Below are 21,799 nucleotides of genomic sequence, written 5' to 3'. Positions count from 1 at the left end.
TGGCCAACTTTGTGCCCAGGTCAGTGCAACCACATCACCAAAGTCAGAAGACTCCTGTCCAGCACCATTTCTCACCAGCAGCTGCCAGACACTACTGTTTCGGATGGATCTATGTGGTTTTACCGTAGCGCAGTATTTTCAAATTCGAAAATGCTGATGTGTGCTGTAGTGAAATCACCCATGATTTCAGGTGCATCACCTAACACCCTCCCCGCACCCGTCCCCCTACTTACCTGTTGGGGGCACACCTTGTTGTGTGCCGCCAAATCACTCATCTCCATCTTTTTTTTCTTTTGTTTTTACAACTTTATTGTACAGGAAGTGGGGGACACCCCCACAACCCCCAGTACCACTGTAGCAAGCAAGGGCGTGGGGGACACCCCCTCATCCCCTGCTCCCCTTGTTCACTACAATGGTACCGTATGATAGATTTAATAAAAATGTTCATACAACTAAAGTTCAATCAAATCTACCATACATTTTCTTTTGTAGAATGCTCAAATGATTACAAATAGTGCAGGCAACTGACTATTGACAGAAACATTTGTTGTTTAACTGTTTATAAATGGTGGTTAGCCATGCTCTATATTCAGGCCTGAGTCACAGGAGAGCCACCAAACTGCAAAAAGTGCCACGAAGCTCAGTCAACGCCTTGTTTAGAGTCAAACAAGAATACAGCTCAATGTGTTGTATAGACATATGCAATATCCAATACAGTAACCGCTGTGTATGCGTGATATGGGTGGTGGATCATCCAGCTATTAACTCATATTGTGTAGAATATTAAGAATATTGTACTAATCTCATATGCTAGCTAGATCAAAATTTTATCAAATATCTTAGCATTAGTATTTAAAGAAATAGTGGTTGATAATAGGAATTATTCATTTTTTTCTATATAATAAAGATGATTTTATTGACCTCATTCAGTTATGTCGCGGTATCACACAACCTCAAGTAAACTATTGTAGTTTTAAATAAGAGTGGTGTCCTTTGGTCATAAACATTGACAATATTTTATGTGGTTCTTCCAGGAACCAGTACCCCGACCCCCTGTCTCCCAAAGTGCTTAACCATTCAAAATATGTTTTAATAAGACTCATTGCTCTGGTTTATTATTAGTTATATTAGCAATACAATTCTCTGTTTATATCAATGATATATTTGATATTGCTGTGCCCTGTTTTTGAATCTGGGCATAATAATTAAACAAAAAAACTAAAGTTCTAAGGAGTGCCTCTGGATCTTTCAATGCCCACCATTTCTCATACAGAGTAGTTACTAAAACACATCCAGCTTATTTGTCTTTAAGTTGTTAACCAATGGCCTTTCCATCTTCTACCCCTTGCTCTGAAAGGACCCTGGGCATACAGTTACTCAGCAAAGACAGTCATCTTGCAAGATAATTTGAATGGCTCTTCTGTATTTCAACAATCGTTTAACATTATGTTTTCTCATGGTTTTTAAAATAGTCTGAGCATATTTTTATTTAAATTAACATTATAATTTACATGCTGAATTTAGGATTCTTTTTTCCTATGAATAACTAAATGAAATGTATGGCCTGTCCCCTTATGCACACTTCAAAGACATCCCAGGCCACTCACTGGAGTGTCTCATCCAGCTTTAGTCTTCATAAATTAATGTATAAAGTTGTGCCAATTACTACCTCAAAGATATGTTCTGGCATGAAACTTATTTTTTTCAGTAAATTGCCAACATTAATATTACACATGGCTAGTTAGTGATCACATAGTATCCTGTGTCTACTGTGGGAGTTTAGACTGACAGTCATCAGCAGGGTTTCTTTACAAATTAACCACAGCTTTTGGGGACTTTTCCATAATAGTGCATTTCTATGTGGATCAATGGCAGATCCATAACGAATTTAAAGTCTCCCATCACACAGAATGGAAGTTGCCATTTCAAGAATTCTTTAACCTCAATATCATTTTTTGGAGAATAGATTGATGCGATTGTGAAATGCTGGTTAAAAATATAAACAATAACCCATTTTGCTCGCTCATTTGATCACAATTTTAAAACGTATGCAATATAAGACTGGCAAAACCCCATACAGAAACTGATAGCACTAAGGCCGCCCATTATTGAATCCTTAAACTGGCATTTATACAGTATTTACTATTAATAGCGGCTGTCCCTTCACACAAAGGAAACAGCATATCAGTGCATGATCTCCTATATAACATGTTCATTAATTCTACAGCCAAGTCCATTCATTTTCCAGACCACCCAGCTTATTGTGATTTTGCAACTTCAACAAAAAAAGAGCAACATTTGTAATTTTAAAATGTGCCCCTAAAAAGACCTAAAATATGGTACTGTATCCATCGGTCACTAACTATAATTAGTCAGATCGTCAAATACATGTCAACATCTGGTATCCACTGCACAGAGTAGGAGAGGCCCAAAGCCTCACACATTATTCAAACACATGGATCTCCCTTTGCGAGAGATTGGGCCTCATTAAAAGATTTCCGGTCCGGTAACAAATGTAACGGTAAGCTTGCCGGTACAATTGTTACCGGACTGGCAAACTCCGAGTTTGCTGAGTGGGAGTTTTTCAGCCCACCATGTCTGACCTGGTGGGTGGAATGGCACCCGCTCGCCGAACTCGACGGATGCACCGGCACCATTCATGAATGGTGCCGGTGCATCCAACCTCCCCATTCCCATTGAGTCCAATGGTACTCAAATGGGAATGGGGAGTAATAATTACTGGCACCTGGCAATGGGCAATTACCGGGTCTGCCGGGGCTGGAATAGCCCGGTAATTGCCCATTGCTGGGTGCCAGTAAATTCATGACTCCGGTGGCAGCTGCCTGGCTCATAATGAGGCCCATTGTTTTCAATCTATAAGCAGAATAAGGATACTAGAAATTGGATTTTTTAAGTTTAGTAGATACATATAACTATTTTAATGAAGCATACATGACACACAGTTTATATATTTGTACCACAATATTTCCTTTTTCTTGCCACAAAATTTGGAAGGAAATGCTGCTACATCCTGGGGGTCGGATTTTGATGACATCATGTGAAGCTTTGCCATTGCCCTGTACATTGTTCTTAGCTCCAGTCCAGGTGCCCAATGAAATGTACTAATGGTTTATCTTTCCATTGTTTCTGTTTCTGTGTTTTATCCAGTCTCCCCAAAATGTTGTCCCTGTCCTCCTCCCTGATCTCTGAGACCTTTCAAGCTATGTGCTTCCTTGTCATGAGCAGCCAGGGTACATCATTTTGAAGCAAACCTCCCTATTTCTCATCCACCATCTCCAAACCCCATGACATTCACGCTGCCTCTGTAAACAAAACAGAAAAAGAGGAAATGGTGTGACTGATTATTCTTTTAAAAAGTACAAATCTAAACTTATTGTCAGAAAATGAGATAGATTCATTGTGAGGTGAGCCATTTCCACTTTTAGCAGCATATATTGTATATTGTTAGACTGCATCTTCCTATGTAGGACAGTAACACGTTTCGTCAGTACTATTTCATTCTTGGTTGCTCACTGACAGAGCCCTGTATTGCTGATATTTCGACAGCTATTAATACTTGCGGGGGGAATAATCATGCATCTGTAGATGGCTTCATCTGAGCTCCTATGCACGTGGACATAGACACATATCACTGTTAACCTACATTGGGAAGTGATGTGTAGATCAATGCAGCTCCAACGGTGGTCAAATTAACTAAGTACTGCAATTGCCCAGGGGGAATCCCGAGAATCACACATCTCAGAAACCTTAAACTCTTCATCGCCACCATATACACACAAGAGGTGGAGGTCCCAAGGAATGACCGACAGAATTCCAGAACAACACATCAACCTGAGAAATATGCAAAACAGGGCAAATCTTTTAAGAGCTAGGCAAACACAGAAAAAGAGATACAGAAATAAACCTTTTCCAACAAAAAGAAACCATAGAGAAAAGGTGATGACATAACCACCAAAAGAAATGCAGGCAAAAAAACATGATGATACCCAAACCCTGAAGACGGAATAAGTGAGTGCAGATAATTTAGAGACATCCTCATAGCTTTCGATAACATTTATAGATTGTATGAGATGTTGACCAAGAATGTCTAGGCTAAGCTCTTACTCACACGACAAATACCAGATGTAGACACCCATTTTTGGGAACTCTGGCATATGGAAAAACATTTGGCAGCATGCCATCATGCAAAAGGGAGCACAAGTTGGATAAAGGAGTCCAGAGTATCAGCAAATGCAAGATTCACTTTGTCAACGAGAATTAGTTGAGTGGCATTGACAAAAGCCACCTTTCTGCTACAGAGTCTGTCTTTCCATCTTCTTCTGACCAATGACTTTAAGATTTCATCAGGATTAAAGAGCCTATTAAGGCCACAAAGATCCCACAACAGACCTAAATCTCACTGTCAGAGATGTCAGCCTCCTCTATAGTTAACAAGGTGAGTAGGAGTGGGCACCACCCTCAATTACATGTTTCAATTACCAATAACGCAAATGTACCTGGCACACCCCAGTAAACCCCACTATGCACACATGTGGAAACCCTTAGTACCCAACAAAACAAGCAAGACCTTTCCTTGCAATTGGGTGTAACAAAGACTACATCAATTTAGAGCAGAAGTATAAACATTATGTAGGATAGTTGTAATCAAACAGTACTGAAGTCCATGTATACAAATGAATTTAATGACACAGCATCTTTATTATCAATATACTGAATGCTGACGCAACAAAGGCAATGCATTTCGGACCTGTCAGTCTTCCACCAGGGCAGAATCTGTAAATTATTAAAACAAAAAGTACATATCTTTGTAATATAGTGCACATAACAACAAAAAATGTGATTTTAGTGTATCAATAAACTAAGCAGGTATATAGTTGCAAAGAATGGCAAAATCTAGAAATTATAATCAAAGGATATCAAAGTCAAGAAATATATGAAACTATATGAAGTGACCAATTGATCAAAAGTGATAAGAAAAGTACCAGTGCCTCCACAGAACGTGGAGCACCATCAAACTGAAATTCAAGCACTATTAGATCAGGTACGATAGACACTGGGTATATTATGCGAGTTCTTGTGCAATTTTAACATTTGGTACAGAATATTTTCTTATGTATGTTTGGAATGAAGTTGCAAATATGTGGGGGGTTCAAGGGGATGCGAGAAAGCATTATGCCACCCTTCAATTGCTTCGTGGTCATTCAGCACTGCTTCGCCAATGATGAGAAGAATGTAGTGTCCTGTCCTCCATTACCAGTCAACCTCCCTACTCCAGAGTGCTTAAAGTAAGCCCAAAAATGCTTTCATTTAACATAGTGAAACTTTGGCGGGTATGTGTCACATAAACGGTACTGTTGGTACCTCTGACTTACTCATGATGTACACTTGTAGGGAGACTGCTTAATTTACAAGTTACCAAAGGTAACTTTAATTTACTGCTGCATTGTTCCTGGAAAGGAAATACTAAGGCCATTTTCACAGACTATTCAGAATATGAAAACAAAATATGTGAACACAAGCACTGTTTGTTTTATACTTACCATATAAAATCCATGGCTGAGTATATTGAAGGTGGTATTGCAGGAGGATACTGTTAGAAGTAAATTCCAGTCGATTACCAGGGGAAATAGCAGCTTTAATATTTAATACCTTCTAATTGTCACCTCTACCCAAGAGGTGGCCGTAAACATGGTTAGCGTTCACCATTTTCATCTTACATAAAATATATACGTTAGCGGAGTCCTCCCCTACTGCAGATACTCCATTTCCACTGTCATAAAGAGGATGGAAATGGAACAAATATCATTGTTTATATGGATGTGCATTTACGTAATTATCACTGCTGGTGTTTAAGTAAATTTACTTGCATCACTGCTTCTGATGAGACCCTAAGTGTGGAGTAAGTCTGCGTTAATAAATAACTCCTTTGTGAATAAACCCTGGTATTTTTGCAATTTTTCATTTGCTGTGGTTACTTAATTTGTTGAAACTAAGCCAAAAGCAAATTAGGTGAGCATCTTAAATTCAGATAGGCCATAAGTGCTGTAGTCCCTTTGCAGTGCTATTTTGTGCAATTGCCTCCAGTTATGTTTCATGTAGTGGCAATGCCATTCATATAATCTGAAAAAGCATTGTATTGGATTTGTGGCAGTAAATTAATAATCCATTAGTACTATTCTCGTTTGAATGTTTGTCACACTAGCTATTGCTAACAAAATTCCTTTTTTATACGTTGGACCATTTGATGGGTAAAAGAGCAAATATCAAAGGAACTGTGGTTTTACTTATATTCTCATTTATGGTGAATGGTGATAGAGAAGATGGAAACTTTCCATCTAATCACCACAAACCCGAGTTACAGAGCTATTTTACATTTTTTCGATACCAGATAATAATTTAACATTATCTACTTTTTCCCTGTGTGTGTCTTTAGAAATTCCCTTTCACTTGTCACTTGAGAGTAAAGTTTAGGTTTCTGGGCTGGGGATTTGTTTTCTCTTGTATCTGTCACTAGCTGATATATCTGGCGCTGCCTGGAATTTTATTTTCTTATAGGTTCTGTTTGTTAGAAATACCTTAAAATAGCTTTACATTTTTTGGAAAGGTTTGATAAGAAAGGTGAAAAGAACAATTCACTACATTTTTCGATTATATCTCATTTTAAAAAGGTTTTCTCATAAAGACTACTTAACAAAATGTATTGTTCTTCTTTAAAAGTCATTCTGAAACGTATAACTGTATGTGAGAACAACATGGAGATTTCTGAGCAGCACAATGGGTACATGATGCCAACAGTGCCAAAAACCATGGACCTAAAGTTTGATATAGTCAAAGTACATGTTCATTGTAAGGTTTCTTTATAAACAACATTTGTTGTTTCCCTTCCTGGTGAACACTCTTGCCTCAATTACATTGGACAGCGATGTGTTAACGCATAGCCTTGTGCCATTACACAGCCTAGGTGGATCAATATTGCGAAGCAGCATGATGCCTGACGCAACTTTAAATCAAAGGTGATGTGGTGGCATTCCCGGGGGAGTTGAGTGAGTTGAGGAATTCTGTTAGATATTTTATGGCTCTGCCAGCATCCACAACCATCTCTATAAAGTTGTACTCAGTAATTCTGCCCAGATGTATAATCTGAATCTGATCCTGGGGCCTGAACCTCGAGTTTTGCTTCTCGTGTCGGGACCGGCGCATCTACGACCACATTGATGTTTCGCCAATTTCAGACAACGTCTCATGTGTGAAGGTGCTGAAGTCTGGCGAAAGGGGTGGGGTGTCCAAATGTCATGTAGCTAGTAATGTCCGGAGGGTCTTAACAGGTAACTATGCAGAATGTGGTGCATAATGGTAAAACAGTGTGCAATTGTATAAGGAACAACGCTTCTTCGCCAAGCCACACAAACACATTTTGACTTGTGCTGAAATCCATGGAACGGGGTGGGGTGCCCAAATGTCATGTACCCAGTAATTTCCGGAGGGTCCTAACAGGCCACTATGCCAAATTTGGTGCAGATTGGTGAAACGGTGTGGAAGTGTATAAGGAACAACGCTTCTCCACAAACCCAGAAACACATTTGGACTTGTGCTGAAATCCATGGAACGGGATGGGGTGCCCAAATGTCACGTATCCAGTAATTTCTGGAGGGTCCTAACAGGCAAAAATGTCACATTTGATGCAGATTGGTGAAACGGTGTGGAATTGTATAAGGTACAACGCTTTGCCACAAATCCCACCACAAGTGCATGTTCACGTTTATATACATATAGATGTGATCCCGTTCATAATGAAATACTGCACATTTGCCCTGCTATCTAGGAAGGGATGTTCAGCTTGTCCTCCTTTTAAATCTCACCTGTACCTGCTGTATTCGCCAAATCATGCTTGCCAGGTCTGCTAGTTTCCTGCACTTCGATTGTTTCTGCATATGAAATGACATTATGTTCAATTTCTTTCGCTTTTCCTTCTCCACATGTGGCAGCAGTTCCTTGGCATTTTTGGCTTTTGTGATCACCGCACTTCCAATATGTTTTGTCCTTGCAGATTATTCCCTGAATGCCAGCATACTCGTTGAGTGCCAGCTGTTGTTTGCCACGCTGTGAAGTCAAGTATTTTATTGACATGTTTCTTAGAACCTGTCACCCTGTGTAACACAGATCAATGCGGGGAATTAAGCATATGTTTTGCATGCTTGTTTTCGAGCATTATATGTTGTTCAACAGCTTTGACGGTCTTGCTGTCACTGAATTAACTTGCCTGTTGTGATTCGCAGAGCCCGGATGTTCCGGCTCGTCTGTGATTGGTTGCTCCTTAGCAGCGCTGACCTTTCAGTCACACTGGGGAAGCTTTTTTTGGTTCCAGTTAACCTGATAGTGGCCTCTGAGACTGAAGCATATTTTGTGTTTTTATTCTGGAATGCATGTGCTTCACTTTTATCCTTAATTCCTTGCAATTTTGTGATCGTTTCTTTTATTATGCTTGATTTCTAATTTCAAATGACTTCATTTCGATCGCATGGACACGTTCAGTAATTTCAATATAAGTTCAAACAAATGGCTTCAAGGCTTTCTATTGAATCACATGCAGCTTAGTGCTTTCATTGTTGGACAGTGTATCTAGAATCCGATAGAAAGAGAATTCTGGTTGCACTGGTAAAAAGCCAGGCGCGCCGGGCAACCGAGGAAGGTAAACTGTTGCAGCCAGGCTCCCCTTCTTCAAATGCCGTGAGTGATGTTGCTTCCTACAACAGTGGGGGGGTCGCAGAACCATCCTTACTCACATGATATTCCTGACCAGGAAACAGACATGGGCCTCGTCGCCTCTGCAATTCTCCTGCTTCATTGTGAGCAGGCTGCATCAAGGGTGGACTGGGAACCAAAAGAGGCCCCGGAAACAATTTCCAAAGAGGCCCCATATTACACGTGTTCAGCAAGCCCAACCCTTTTCCTATGAGAACGTGTGGAATGAAATAGGTTTCCACATAAAAGAGGCCAAGTGTGGGAGACCTACTTGAAAATCTCCAGAGTTCCGTATAGGGCTGCACAGGGCTGGAGATTTATTTATTTATTTATTTATTTGCATTTTTAACAGATGGTGCCAGTGTGCATTGGCCAGAAGTACTTGCTCTTTCCGGAGGTTGTGCAGGGAGTCTTTACGTTCTTGGGGTCATTTGGGAAAAGCAGGGGCTTGTGTACTCTTTTTTTTTCTGGCTCTCCTGCTTTCATTCCTATAGGTGAAAGTGAATCTGCATAACTAACTCAGGACAGCGCATCATTCTGATCACCTTGCCTTTAATTGCCTTCCTAGGTCTCCTCGAAACAACGGGGGATATATGGTTCCTTGCTGTCGATTAGACGCCAAGCGAAAGCCGCCACAGTCAGAATAACAGCGTTGTTGTATTTGTAAATACTGCACCATTTACAAATACAACAATGTTGTATTTGTCACTGTGGCAGCTTTCACTTGGAGTCTCCTGGACTTCTTCAGGGTTGGGGGAGCCCAGGAGACTCCACATGAAAGCAGCCGTAGTGAGAAGCACTGTGGCATTTCAAAACACGCTGTTTCTGCCTGCAGCGGCTTTCACTTTCAGTCTCGCGGGCTCCCCCTTTTGTCTTTTCCCTCTTATTTAGAAGTAAGGATTTGCAATAGGTTTAGTAGTATAGGCCCTTTTATTTTGAGAGAGACTCCACGGCGTTGTTATTATTTGATGGTCGTAGCTTGCTCCTAACTTTAGCTTTAGGGTTGGATAGGCATTCTACCAACCCATATAAAGGTCAATAAACGCCCTTGAACTGTGATCACTTGTGCCTGTCTTCACTGTTTGATTCTATGCCTTCCTTACAGTGAGAAGTAGGAATTCATTCTTGGAATGGTTCAGCTTCAAGTATGCACTGTACATCCAAGACTGGATCAGCGAGAGGCAGGATTTGAGCCTATGGATGTCCTTGATGTAGTACATTTTGAGGTATAACTGTGTGTCATTGGTGTGTTGGTGGATGTGGATGTTGTATGTGGCTAGGAGAGCCCCCAGCGGCTCCATGTATAGATTGAATATGACTTTGGAGAGGATGGAACCCTGCGGGACACCACAGGTGATGGGTAGCATTGGCGATCTAGAGGAGTCCATCTGAAAAAACTGCTTGCGGTTGGCGAGGTAGGACTTGAACCAGCGTAGGACATGTTTGCTGAGCCCCATATGCAATATAAGGTGTTCGTAAGCACCTGGTGGTCTACTGTGTCAAAAGTGGCAGAGAGGTTGAGTAGAACCAGGAGTAAGGGGTGGCCATGGTTAAGGATGTTGTGGGCATCGTCAACCACCTGTATTGTTGCTGTCTCTGCACTGCATCTGGGTTTGAATCCAGATTGGTACGTTTGGAGGAGATAGTTGGTGCCAATGTGTTGCTGCAGTTGTGCTGCTAATGCTTTCTCGATGATCTTACCTAGGAAGGGAAGATGGGTGATCGGGCGATAGTTACCGAGGTTGTCGGGATCCAGAGTGGTTGTTTTTGTAGAGGGAGTATTTGTCCTGTTTTTAGGGTCGATGGAAAGGTGCCTTGAGTTAGGGAGCTGTTGATGATCTCCAGGTGGGGAAGGAGAGCTGCCTCTGGGAGGGCCTTGAGGATGGTTGCTGAGAGGATGTCATCTGTATATGATGTTGCTTTGAGGGCAGCCAAGGTTTCTACCAGGTCCTCTGTCGAGAGTGTCTTGAATGTTGGCCAGGCTGTGGCGATTTTGCGAGGAGGGATGTGAGGTGGGTCTGTGGATGCAAAGCTGGCATCTAGGTGCCAGCAAATCTTGCTGATTTTGTTGATGAAGAAGGTGTTGGTGACAGTGGAGTTTTCTATGAAGTGTGGTATGGCAGGGTTAGGTAGCGGGTTGACACACTGCTTGACCGCTTTCAAAGGGCTCTGCTTTTGTTGTTGGCATCTGCTATGATATTCTGATAGTAGGAGGCCTTGGTTGTGTTGATTAGTTGTCAGCGGGTTGCTCAGAGTTCCTTGAGGAGCACCAGGTTGGAAGCAGTCCTAGAGCGGTGCCAGGTTTTCTCTTGTTTTCTGGTGACTCTTTTGCTGACATTGAGTTCTTTGGCATGTATGAGGGTGATGACAGTTTTGGTTTGCAGGTGCTTTGTTTCAGAGACACGTGCTGGTCGATGGAGGCTGAGAGTGTGCCGTTGAGTGCTTCCAGTAGAGAATCGTAGTTCAGTTGGAGGTGTTCGGTCCATGTAAGGTGTCGGGTTGGCGAGGTCTTCTTTGAGGGCTTGTACTGGGAAATTCTTGAAGGACCTGAAGGTTTGTCTCCTGGGTTTCTGCAGGGATTGCTTGAATGGGTTGGGGTGCAGGATGTTGAAAAGCTTGGCTAGGTAGTCAGACCAATCAAGCGGGAGACGAAAGCTGTAGTGGAGGGAAGACAGTGCTGTGATGAGTAGGTCAGGTGTGTTAGGTCTTTCGTGTGTTGAGAGAGGCTGAGGTTGACGAGAAAGCTGAGGAGAGCTTCCTTCATCGGTTTGGTGGCCTTGTTGCCTGGGAGGTTGAAATCTCCTAGGAAGGTGTTGTTTGCGTGCGTGAGGGACATGGTGGTGACCAGGTCAGTGAAGTCTTCAATAAAGGTGGTGTTGGGTTTGGGTGGTCTGTAGATGAGATGGAAGGTGACTGTGTCTGTTGGGGAGAGTGGGAAGTGGCCGTACAGGACTTCGAAGGAGCCAATGTTGCTGTTGTCAAGTCTGTTGCAGTGCCACAAGGTCTTGTTTATGGCTGCAAAGCATCTGCCTGTCTTGTTCAGCCGGTCTGTGTTGGATGATGTAGCCGATGGGGACAAGGACATCTAGGATGTGGATGAGGTTGGTAACAACCAGGTCTCTGTGATGAAGATCGTGTCAAGCTCATTTATTTATTTATTTATTTATTACATTTGTTACACGCCCAGACCCTTAGGTATCACAGCAAGGTTACAGTACAAAGTTAGCATGTCACACACAATAATTCAAATATTATACAATGCGGTTATTCCAAATCAAGATTACATTTAGTTACACACAAGTGGACGAAACAGGTTACTTGCAGCATGTTTGAGTCCAGTCAACTACTATTTGAATAGCCAGGTTTTGAGTGATTTTTTAAATCTAGTGAAGGAGCCTTCTTCTTTGATGCTGTTGGGGAGGGAATTCCAGTGTTTGGGGGCTAAATATCAGAAGCTACTGCCTCCTGCTTTGTTATTCTTGTATCGGGGTGTCTCTAGAAGTTGGAGGTTATTAGACCTTAGTATTCTAGTGAAAACATTTTTTTTAATGGCTTTGTTTAAATACTTAGGAGCTGTGTCCTGCTGGCATTTGTAGGTTATGCAGAGTGTCTTAAATACAATTATTTCTGCAACAGGAAGCCAGTGGTGGTCTTTCCTGATCTTGGATATATGGTCTGATTTCCTGATGCCTAGAGCTCCTTTTAGGGCTTTGTTTTGTATCAGTTGTAATTTTTTTAAGTTAGATTTAGAAGTACCTAGTAGTAAAACATTACAATAATCGAGTCGCGAAAGAATCAATGCTCTAGCCAAGGTGCCAAGGTGACGCAGTTGGTAGGGGTGAGGAATTGTCTACCTAGTGAAATTAGTTTTGCTGTGTATGCTGTGGTGGACGAGAGGTTACTGATGTGTTTAGTCATGGAAAGATTGGCATCCAAGTAAACTCCTAGTGCTTTTACTTGTTTTGAGACTGGTAAAGTGGAGCCATCAATGTTGATGGATGCATAGTCAGCATGGAGAGTGCTGATGTTGGATTGAGAGCCCAGTATCAAAATTTCAGTCTTCTCATCGTTGAGACAAAGGCTATTTAGAGCCATCCAGTTTTGGATGATAGCATAGATTTTATTGATGAGTAAGGTGTCTTGGGTGTAGTTACCTGAGAGCGGGATGAGGACATGGGTGTCATCCGCGAAGTTGGTGTAGATGACACCCATATCATCTAAGGCTGAGAATAGGGGCTTTGTGTAGGCATTGTAAAGTGTGGCTGAAAGGCAGGAGACTTGTGGCACTCCAATGGGGACGGGATGGGGTCAGCTGCTTCCTTTCCTATAGTAACTCTAGCAGTTCGGTCAGCTAGGAAGGATTTGATCCACCTGGTTGCATCCGTGGAAAAGTTAAAGTCATTATCTAGGGTAGCATAGAGTTTGTCATGATCCACTAAGTCAAACGCAGCAGAAAGGTCTAATAGCAGGAGAATACATATTTTACCTGTGTCTCTAATAGTGTCCATTTGGATTTTAAGGTCCTGTAGGGCTGTTTCGGTGCTGTGGTTTGGCCTAAAACCGGATTGTCTTGATCCAAGAAGTGGGTTATTTTCTAAATGAATTTGTACTTGATTATAGGCTATTTTGTTGATGATTTTGAGTAGAAAAGGTACTGTCGTTATTGGCCGGTAATTAGTAGGTATGGTTGGGTCTACAGAAGGCTTCTTAAGCAGAGGGGTAACCCAAGCTTCTTTGATACTGGCTGGGACCAGACTAGCTTTGAATGAGGCATTAACAAAGTTAGTAATAATGGGTGTGAGTGCAGGGGCACAGGATTTAACTATGTGAGCTGGGACAGCGTCTCCTTTGCAGTTGGAAGCTTTAAGGTTTGAGATGGTGTCACAAACTAAGTCTTGGGAGACTGGAGTGAAGGCGAATAGTGGGCTGGTATTGGTAACGGGGTTAAGCAAGAGTTTGTCTTTGGTTGGTTTGCTAACTAGCAAATCCTTTTTGGTGGAGAATTTGGTTTGCAACAATTTAATTTTGGTTGCTAGAGCATCTTGTATGCTGGTGCACCATACTTTGCTCGGTATAGAGTGGTTGGTCATGGAGGTTGGGTTTTCCAATTCTCTCAGGATGGAGAATAATTCTTTGGAATCAGAGGCTGCGTTGTTGATCTGTGTATTTTAGGTGTTTGCTTTAGTTGAAATAATTGCTGATTTATAGTTTTTATTAGCTAAAAGGAAGGTGTTTTTAGATTCTGGTGTTGGGTTTTTTCTTAAGACATGTTCCAGGGCGCGTTTCTTTCTTCTAAGAATAACTAGGTCATCATTAAACCAGAAACATGACCGTTTATTGGTGCGTTTCGTTTTGGTGGTGATGGGTGCTATCGCATTGATGGTAGACGTAAGACAATTTTTGTAAATGTCCGCTAAGAGACATGGGTTGTCACTGGTGATTGGTGATGCGTCTAGGGCTGTACTCAGAATAGGGCTTATATTGTCTGGTGTGAGCTTACGAATATTTCTAGCTTCATAGGTGTAAGTAGATTTTTGTTCAGTGGGGAGGGGTTCATCAGAGATAATGGTGAACTGAATGATATATATATATATATATATATATATATATATATATATATATATATATAATAGCAATGGTGGAGTTGTGTGTTAGGATCCAATCTAGGGTTCTACCCTTGATATGAGTAGGGGTGTTAATATGTTGTGTAAAGCTCATGTCCTGGAGAGCTGAGTGAAGGGCTTCTGCTTTAGTGTTGCGACTATTATTGAATCCTAGGTTTATATCTCCAAGGATGATACACTTGGTGTTGGGTTTGATGAGTGGGGCGAGCAGGAGAGGGATATCTATTTCCGGATGACTATTCGAGTTGGGTGTTCTGTAGATGACAAAGAGGTTGATGGTAGTTTTATCATTGATAGCTAGTTTGGTTAGAAGTCATTCGTAGCCATCAACACTTTCAATGGGTCATGATCTCAATTGGAGATTAGTTTTGGCTATGATGGCGACTCCGCCTCCCTGGGATTGAATCCTATCCGCTCTGAATATGGTATATTCATCTGGGATAGCAAGAGACAGCAGAGGGCCTGAGGCTTGGTGTAGTGATGAGGTCGGCGATGTCTGCTGCATGGTTCATAGCTGAGCGGACGTTGGTGAGCATCAACTACTGTGTTGTGGACAGTGAGGGTGGGTTATGATATGATATGATATGGCATTTATAACGCGCCTATACACAAGTGTTTCAAGGCGTGACGAGGCAAAGGGGGGGGGCAAAGGGATGACAGACAATGATCCTACTAGGCCAGGTGTCATTCAGATTGTGCAAGTTCATGGGGGGGAGGGAAAAGTGCGAGGGGGAAAGGAGAGGGGAAAGTGCAGTACAAGGGGTAGTAGAATAAATAAGATAATAAAACAGCCATATGGTGGCAAGTGCAAGGTAAGTGCAGACATAAGTGCTGGTAGGGGGACTATAGGGAGACAGAAACAGTCCCTTGGTGCAGGGTTGCCAGGGAAGGCAGTGCAGGTGTGCAACTGGCAGTGCCTGCGCCCGAATCAGACAGGGTGGGCAGGTGGTTTTGAACAGTGCAGATTTAGCCAGGAATTCAGCAGGGGAGAGAGGGAGAGAAAGCGGAAGAGAAGAGGAAGGGTTTGAGGTGCTTACGGAACCAGAGATGGTTCTCCTCAAGTTTCAGGGAGGCAGGTAGGCTCTCGTTTTAGCGCTGCGTGATGGACTGAGATAGTATATTGCCATGGCAAACACCAACACTGCCAGAGAGGAGCGGCCAAGCGTCGACAAGATGAAAAGGAACGCTGTACAAGTCGTTTAGCATACCGTACGGCCGGGAACCACTGCCTGCTGCCAGAGAGAGATCTACCACCAACTTGTTGCTTAGAGAAGCGACTGACACTGAGGGAGTTGGAGGCAGATGAGCGAAGAGCTTGAGAAGGAAGATATTTGGGAAGAGGGAGTTGAAGGTTATTTGGCCCCAGGCCCCAGTAGGCCTTGTGGACAATGCAGAAGGTGTTGAGCTTAATCCTTGCAGACACTGGGAGCCAGTGCAGAGATTTCAGTCCTAGAGAGATACAATCCCTGGGCTTGAGGCCAAGGACAAGTCTTGCAGTCCTGTTCTGGATAAGTTGCAAAGGGCGGAGACTAGAGGCAGGCAGATTTAGATAGAGGCTGTTACAATAGTCCAGCAGCTTAGAGAGAGCCAGGTTAATGGGCTTTAGGCTGATGGGCTTGAGCCTGATGTAGGTGAGGTTGCTGCATTGCAGAGTCCATGCCTTAGAGGAGGGGCGATGTTGACGTTGCCTGGTGATGGTGGGGATGGCCTCTGGGGACAGAGGGAGAACACACCTATTGTCTGAGCAGTGGTTCAAGCCCTGGGTCCTCCCAGTCTGAACAGGTCCAAACAGGAATTCCCATTTTCTTCATCTGCCCTTCACTTCGGATAACCCGGGTGAGAGACACCATTGATCTGAGAGTTAAGAGCAGAAAGGAAGAGGTACGGCTAAGAAGGTGGATGGGGCTTAGGCCATGTGACCTAGATCCACTTGCACCTGCGCACCAACTGCAAAGGAAAGAGGCTGGAGGGCTGTTTAAGTAGGAACAAAAGAACGGAAACACAGGAATGCACCAACAGTTTAAGGTGATTGACAGGTGAGTGGGGCTTAGACCAGGTGACCTAGATACACTTACATCTGCTCACCAACTGAACAGGAAAAGGCTGGAGGGCTGCTTTAGTAGGGAAAAGGGCCAGAAAAACAGAAATAAATTAGATTGCAGCAAGCTGTTTCAGCAATGAACATGTTACTTGGCCTGTGGTTTGCTGCTCTTACTCCTGGGTGACGCTTGTCTAATCCATGTGACATCCCCTCCCTAGCTGAGCATATGGACTCACACTATTGCTGTGACGGTCCATACCCTGCTCCATTCCGGCCAAAAATCCCTACCAGCTGGTTGTGACTCTCTGTAATTGCTATGATGCCAAATCCTATTTCAGCTGCCAGTGTGTCAGTAGGTAGAGTCCAGCAACAGTACACATCTGTGCACTATACATTTTCAGCATGGACCATTGGCCATTGAGACCTGTTCACCAGAGCTCAGATTATGAGAGAGAAACCAGATAGCACACTGTTGCTGATGGCATTCTGTCACAGTGTCAATCCCTCTCTTTAGCTCGTTCTTGCACTCTTTTTCACTCTCTTTTTCCATCTCTCTCCCTAACTAATACATTGTACTAAATATACAACAAGAATCAAGGGATGGCATATCATGGGTGGGGGCTCTACATTGACTGCCAGGGTTTCTGGGAGGGATCCACCTTTTGTTTGAGAGAAAGAGTGCCGCAGGAAAAGAAAACACAGTCCTCCATGTCTCAGTTCTTGTTATGTTTGTAACAGGTTGAGTGCCATCTTAGATCTCAATGAAACATGTGCAGGTGGTGTGTGCCTTGGACATTTGCTCTTCGGAGAGCTGAGCAGGTGTCAAAACCCCTGCTCATTTCATCCGGAAATCTGCCTAGTGTCTCCAACAGTCTTTAAATCCCTCTTACAGGGCATATACAGCACATTATAAAAATCTGTTTTGGATGTTCTTCAGATATACGTCGATGAGATGCAGAAGGTGCATGGAGAAGTCCTCAAAGTGTTCCACGAAAAAGTGTAATTCGCCTAGAAAGGGTATTGCGGCTTGAGGAATTTGAAGAGGAATAGACTGACAGTGAAAGCTGCATGTGGAGGCATGGAGGAGAATGTCGGCCTCAGGTGTGGAATGCACAGTCACATCTGTAGAATCTCGGGCTCTTTACCATGTACGGATCTAACTGAAGAGCTCTGCCCAAGAGCAAAATAATGCACCTTGACAAAAAGCTAGAGGATTAGTGGGTATTGTGCCTTACTTTTGTGGGGTCGCCAGTAAGGGAGCGTTCATTTGCACTCTGGTCGCTCATTCAGGCCACAGAAAGACAGAGCCAACTTAGTGGTGCTGTCCTGAAAGTGGTCCTTTGCGTTTCCCACTGCAACAGTGGGTTCCCTCAGAAAGAGCAAAAACGGCATTGCCACTCTAGATTCCAACCTCAAGGAATGCAAAAGCCTGCCATTGTCTTCAACTGACAGTGCAAGCAGTCACAGGAAAGATCATCTTTATCAAATGTCCCAGCATGCTGCAGTAATCTATGCAGAGGTTTCCCAAAGGATCCCATGATGTGCCACTCCTCTGGCTCAAATTCTCTAGTTCTCAAAGGATACATGCATTTTCAAAATCATGTGCAACATTCATCTAAGATGTTGGGGGCTAGCCTTCCTACGGGACAAAAAAGGAGTTGAAGCCAAGCTAGACAGACACCATTGCTATTACTGTGATTTTGAGTTTGTATAGAATGAACAGAGGATTGTATATAAATGAAAAGTTTAGCAATAAACTATATCATTTTAAATAAAAATATTACTATGATGTTCATGTTTCTCAAAGGGCATGCATGTGTCTGCAAGGGTGGAGGAGGGGACAGAGCTTTTCCCCAGGACAAGGTTTCAGCTGATCTCACAGACCTAGTTCTGGGGTCAGGGTGGAGCCACCCCATCCCTAAACACCTACCTAAACGTGCCTGCTTGGCTTTTAAGAATGAGACACTTTAAGCATAGCAAATAGAACCATGCAATGTCGTACTTTCAAGCTAATTTTTCTTCACTGTTAAAGATCCAAGCGTGCCACACAATTCAGGCAATTCATTATCTCGCTTCCAACGTTGCACCTTCCATTCGTCATTGGGGAATTTTGAGGAGGTCGTCATTGGGGAATTTGAGGAGGGTAGCTTTGAGGTTAGTGACTTCTGTGTTATTTGATTATTGTGATCTATGTGATCTTTGATTTAATTGTAAATTTTCTTGCCATGAGTCTTTTTGTCCTTTGATTAGTATTGTAATTTTCTCAGTGTGAATGCTTTTTTTTAAATGATTAGCAGATGAGTTGAATGTCAGTATTTTCGTAATCCAGTGATTCACTTATGCTTTAATTATATTAATTTCTTTTAATGTTTTGCTCCGTTTGAGCTGTTGCAGGATTCGCTTTTACCATATTACTTGAGAGTCCTGCCAGTTCGATGTACAAAACTCCTGGCGTCCATTAGACTCCATCTCAGCTCTCTTATGCATCTTTTCAGCTGTTCTGTCTATAGTGCACGGGAGTGCTGTAGAGGAGCATTAGCACCCGGGAGAGGTATGAGGGGGACCCAACCAATCAGGAGGTTAGGAAAGTGTGCTGATATTGCCGATCTAATCCACATTTCAAGCCAGCCTGATGGTTGGTTGGCCCACCCGCAATCTTCTCCCCGCCCTCTACTCCCCTTTTTTCAATGCCCCTCCCCACTTACCTCCTTGAGGCTGTGGCAAGTGCCCCTGCCGCTGCCACTCCTTCCATTCTGACCCATTTTGCCGCCATTAAAATGGTAGAGGTACTTGTTACGGAGCCCCGCCATCCTTTTACATGGCAGCCATGTTTGTATAGTTTTTTCTTTCCATGAACCGGACGCAGCGAGGCAACCCATCTTGGAAAGTAAATACTTTGAATTAGCCCCTCCCCAGCTCATGGGATGGGTGCTAATAGCATTAACCACCCATTACAAGGGCTGGAATGGATGGTATTGTCCCAGGGCTGTTACCACCCGTTCCCGCTCTTGGAACTGGTGGATAATGCTTAAATATATGCTTCTTTTCTATGATGCAAATTTTCTGGTGTTCTCTGCATTTGATATTGCCTTCCCTGCTCTCCCCCTTGTTTATGTAGGCTACAGGCTAAAATGTCCAGATGACAGTATGTCAGATTCCTTAACTCTGGCTCTGATGGGAAGCAGCCTATCAAGGCTCCCCACATACCTCAGTCTCCCGTAGAGTACCCTGGAAGCTCCATTACAAAACCAGCACAGACCTTTCATTTAGCTATCTCTAGTATAATCCTTGGTCACCTATTTTTCTTCTGAATACAACTTAGGCTCAGGGCAATGATGCGTCTCCTTTGATGCTTCTCTGTCTCGCTGGCCTCTGCCCCTATACATTCAATCGCTTTCTAAGCTCCCTAAACTAAAGGCCTAAAATAATTTTTGGAAGCCCAGCAGTGTTAAGCTATTCTGAGCACTGCGGGAACAATGACACGCCAGTGGTACAGATTGATTCAAAACCTTCCACCCATCACTTTTGTGGACACACATGTGCACTCACCCTACAGAATTTATTTTTCAAACATAAGAAAGTGAACTGGACAATGAAGGATCAGCCTTTGAGGAGCCATTCCACCTCACCACCACAACCAAAACTGCCAGTGTCTTGAATGTTACTTGGGTTGAGGTAGCACCACATCAAGCTGATGGCCCTCATCTATCATAGAAAATTGTGCTGCTAATCACATGGCTGGAAACTAAGAAGTGCATTGCATCATGGGGAGTATACTCGCAGAATGTTCTCAATGGTTGCAGATCATTCTAAGGCCTTTTTGGACACTATGCTCATGTGGACAAAGCTAGCTCTACTGTATGATAGCTTCACCATGCCTCTGGCAGACAGTTACTAAGACCCTTTGGCCTGTCTCCTCTAACAACAAAACAGGTGAACGGGTTCAGAGCCGAATCCCCTCACTATTCATTAACCATTTCCATCTAGCAAGAAGATAACACACCTGGTTGTTTTGGAATACTTCTGTTTGTAATTGATAACATACAATTGCTGATGGTTTTAAGGCTGAACATCATCCGTTACAAGTAAAGCAAAATCAAATTGCACAAAAACACAAAAGCAAGTGAAAATTTGTGCATATACAATCCGTACCGTTGCCATGACAACGGACATATACACCCGTTCAAAATCCTCCACTTTTCTATATTTGACTATATGACCCAATATAATTAGTCAAGTTGCACGATGTCATACGCAGTAGGCAGATATGCCCATTGCACGCCGCCGATGGGGTTTTCCCACTCCAACATGGCCGCCAGTATTTAACCACATTGTGACGTAGCAACGGCGTCCGCATCGCGAATTGGCCATGCACTGCCTTCCAAGTGAGTGACTCACGATCAGACAGCAGCTCCATTTCACCGCCTATGAGCCAGTTCCTTAGGGACTTCACTGCCCTCCGAGATTGAAATATGGAATAATGCCGCTTTAGGTATGTAATGTACGCCGTGCGGACCGATGATCGTACACAGAGACGACATTGCTTTTTACAACTGACAACTATAATGATACATTTCCCCACTTTTAGGAGATTTTTCATCACAAACCAGGCCATTTATACACCTGTTGTGATTGTACCCCCAGCACTACCTATATATAGGTAAGCATGTTTTTATTTATATTTTTTATGTTGTGTCGTGGGTCAGCCACTTTGTTAATGCACTACTCAACAGTGCTTTGTAACATTTTGGGGACATTAGAGACAACACAGCTCTCCTTTGTTTCTCCTCTGTGCTTATTAGGTATCCAATGTGATTGCTGCATGTGAGACACTACGGGTCCCATAATCCTTCCCTCTTTTGGGCACACCTGTGGCCATTAAATCCCACAGGTAGGCTGTGTCTTCTATTCACTCAATAGACACCAAATGATTTAGTCATACATTGTTATTACACATGAGCACTCCCCTCACGCTCTTCCATTCACTTTTTCAGCTTTATTTGAACATCTGGACAACATTGTCTGCCCCGTCCTGACAAAGCCCATAAGAAGAAAAGGCCTAGATAGCCCTTATATATGGCCGTAATACATTGGTGTAGACAAAACATTTTTGTAACCACAGTGTCACATGTTTCCTCACTGTTTATGTACTGATAGCGGAAGCGGGTCACAGTGGCCTTGACACAAACAAGGGAATTCAGGAGGAGGGATAGTTTAGCATATAGCAGACTGAGATTACTACTGTCGAGCCATCAGGCATTAAAAAAGATTACACAATGCACACCTCTTATGGAATGTATGAAGTGGATTAAGCCCATAAAAGGAAAAACATATATTGTTCTGGCACCTGGACTGTACATACAAATAAAAC

Source organism: Ambystoma mexicanum, chromosome 3q, assembly GCF_040938575.1.
Source record: "Ambystoma mexicanum isolate Mex_15411 chromosome 3q, UKY_AmexF1_1, whole genome shotgun sequence".
Lineage (NCBI taxonomy): Eukaryota > Metazoa > Chordata > Amphibia > Caudata > Ambystomatidae > Ambystoma > Ambystoma mexicanum.
The sequence above is the reverse complement of the archived record's forward strand: the minus strand, read 5'-3'. Positions refer to the sequence as shown.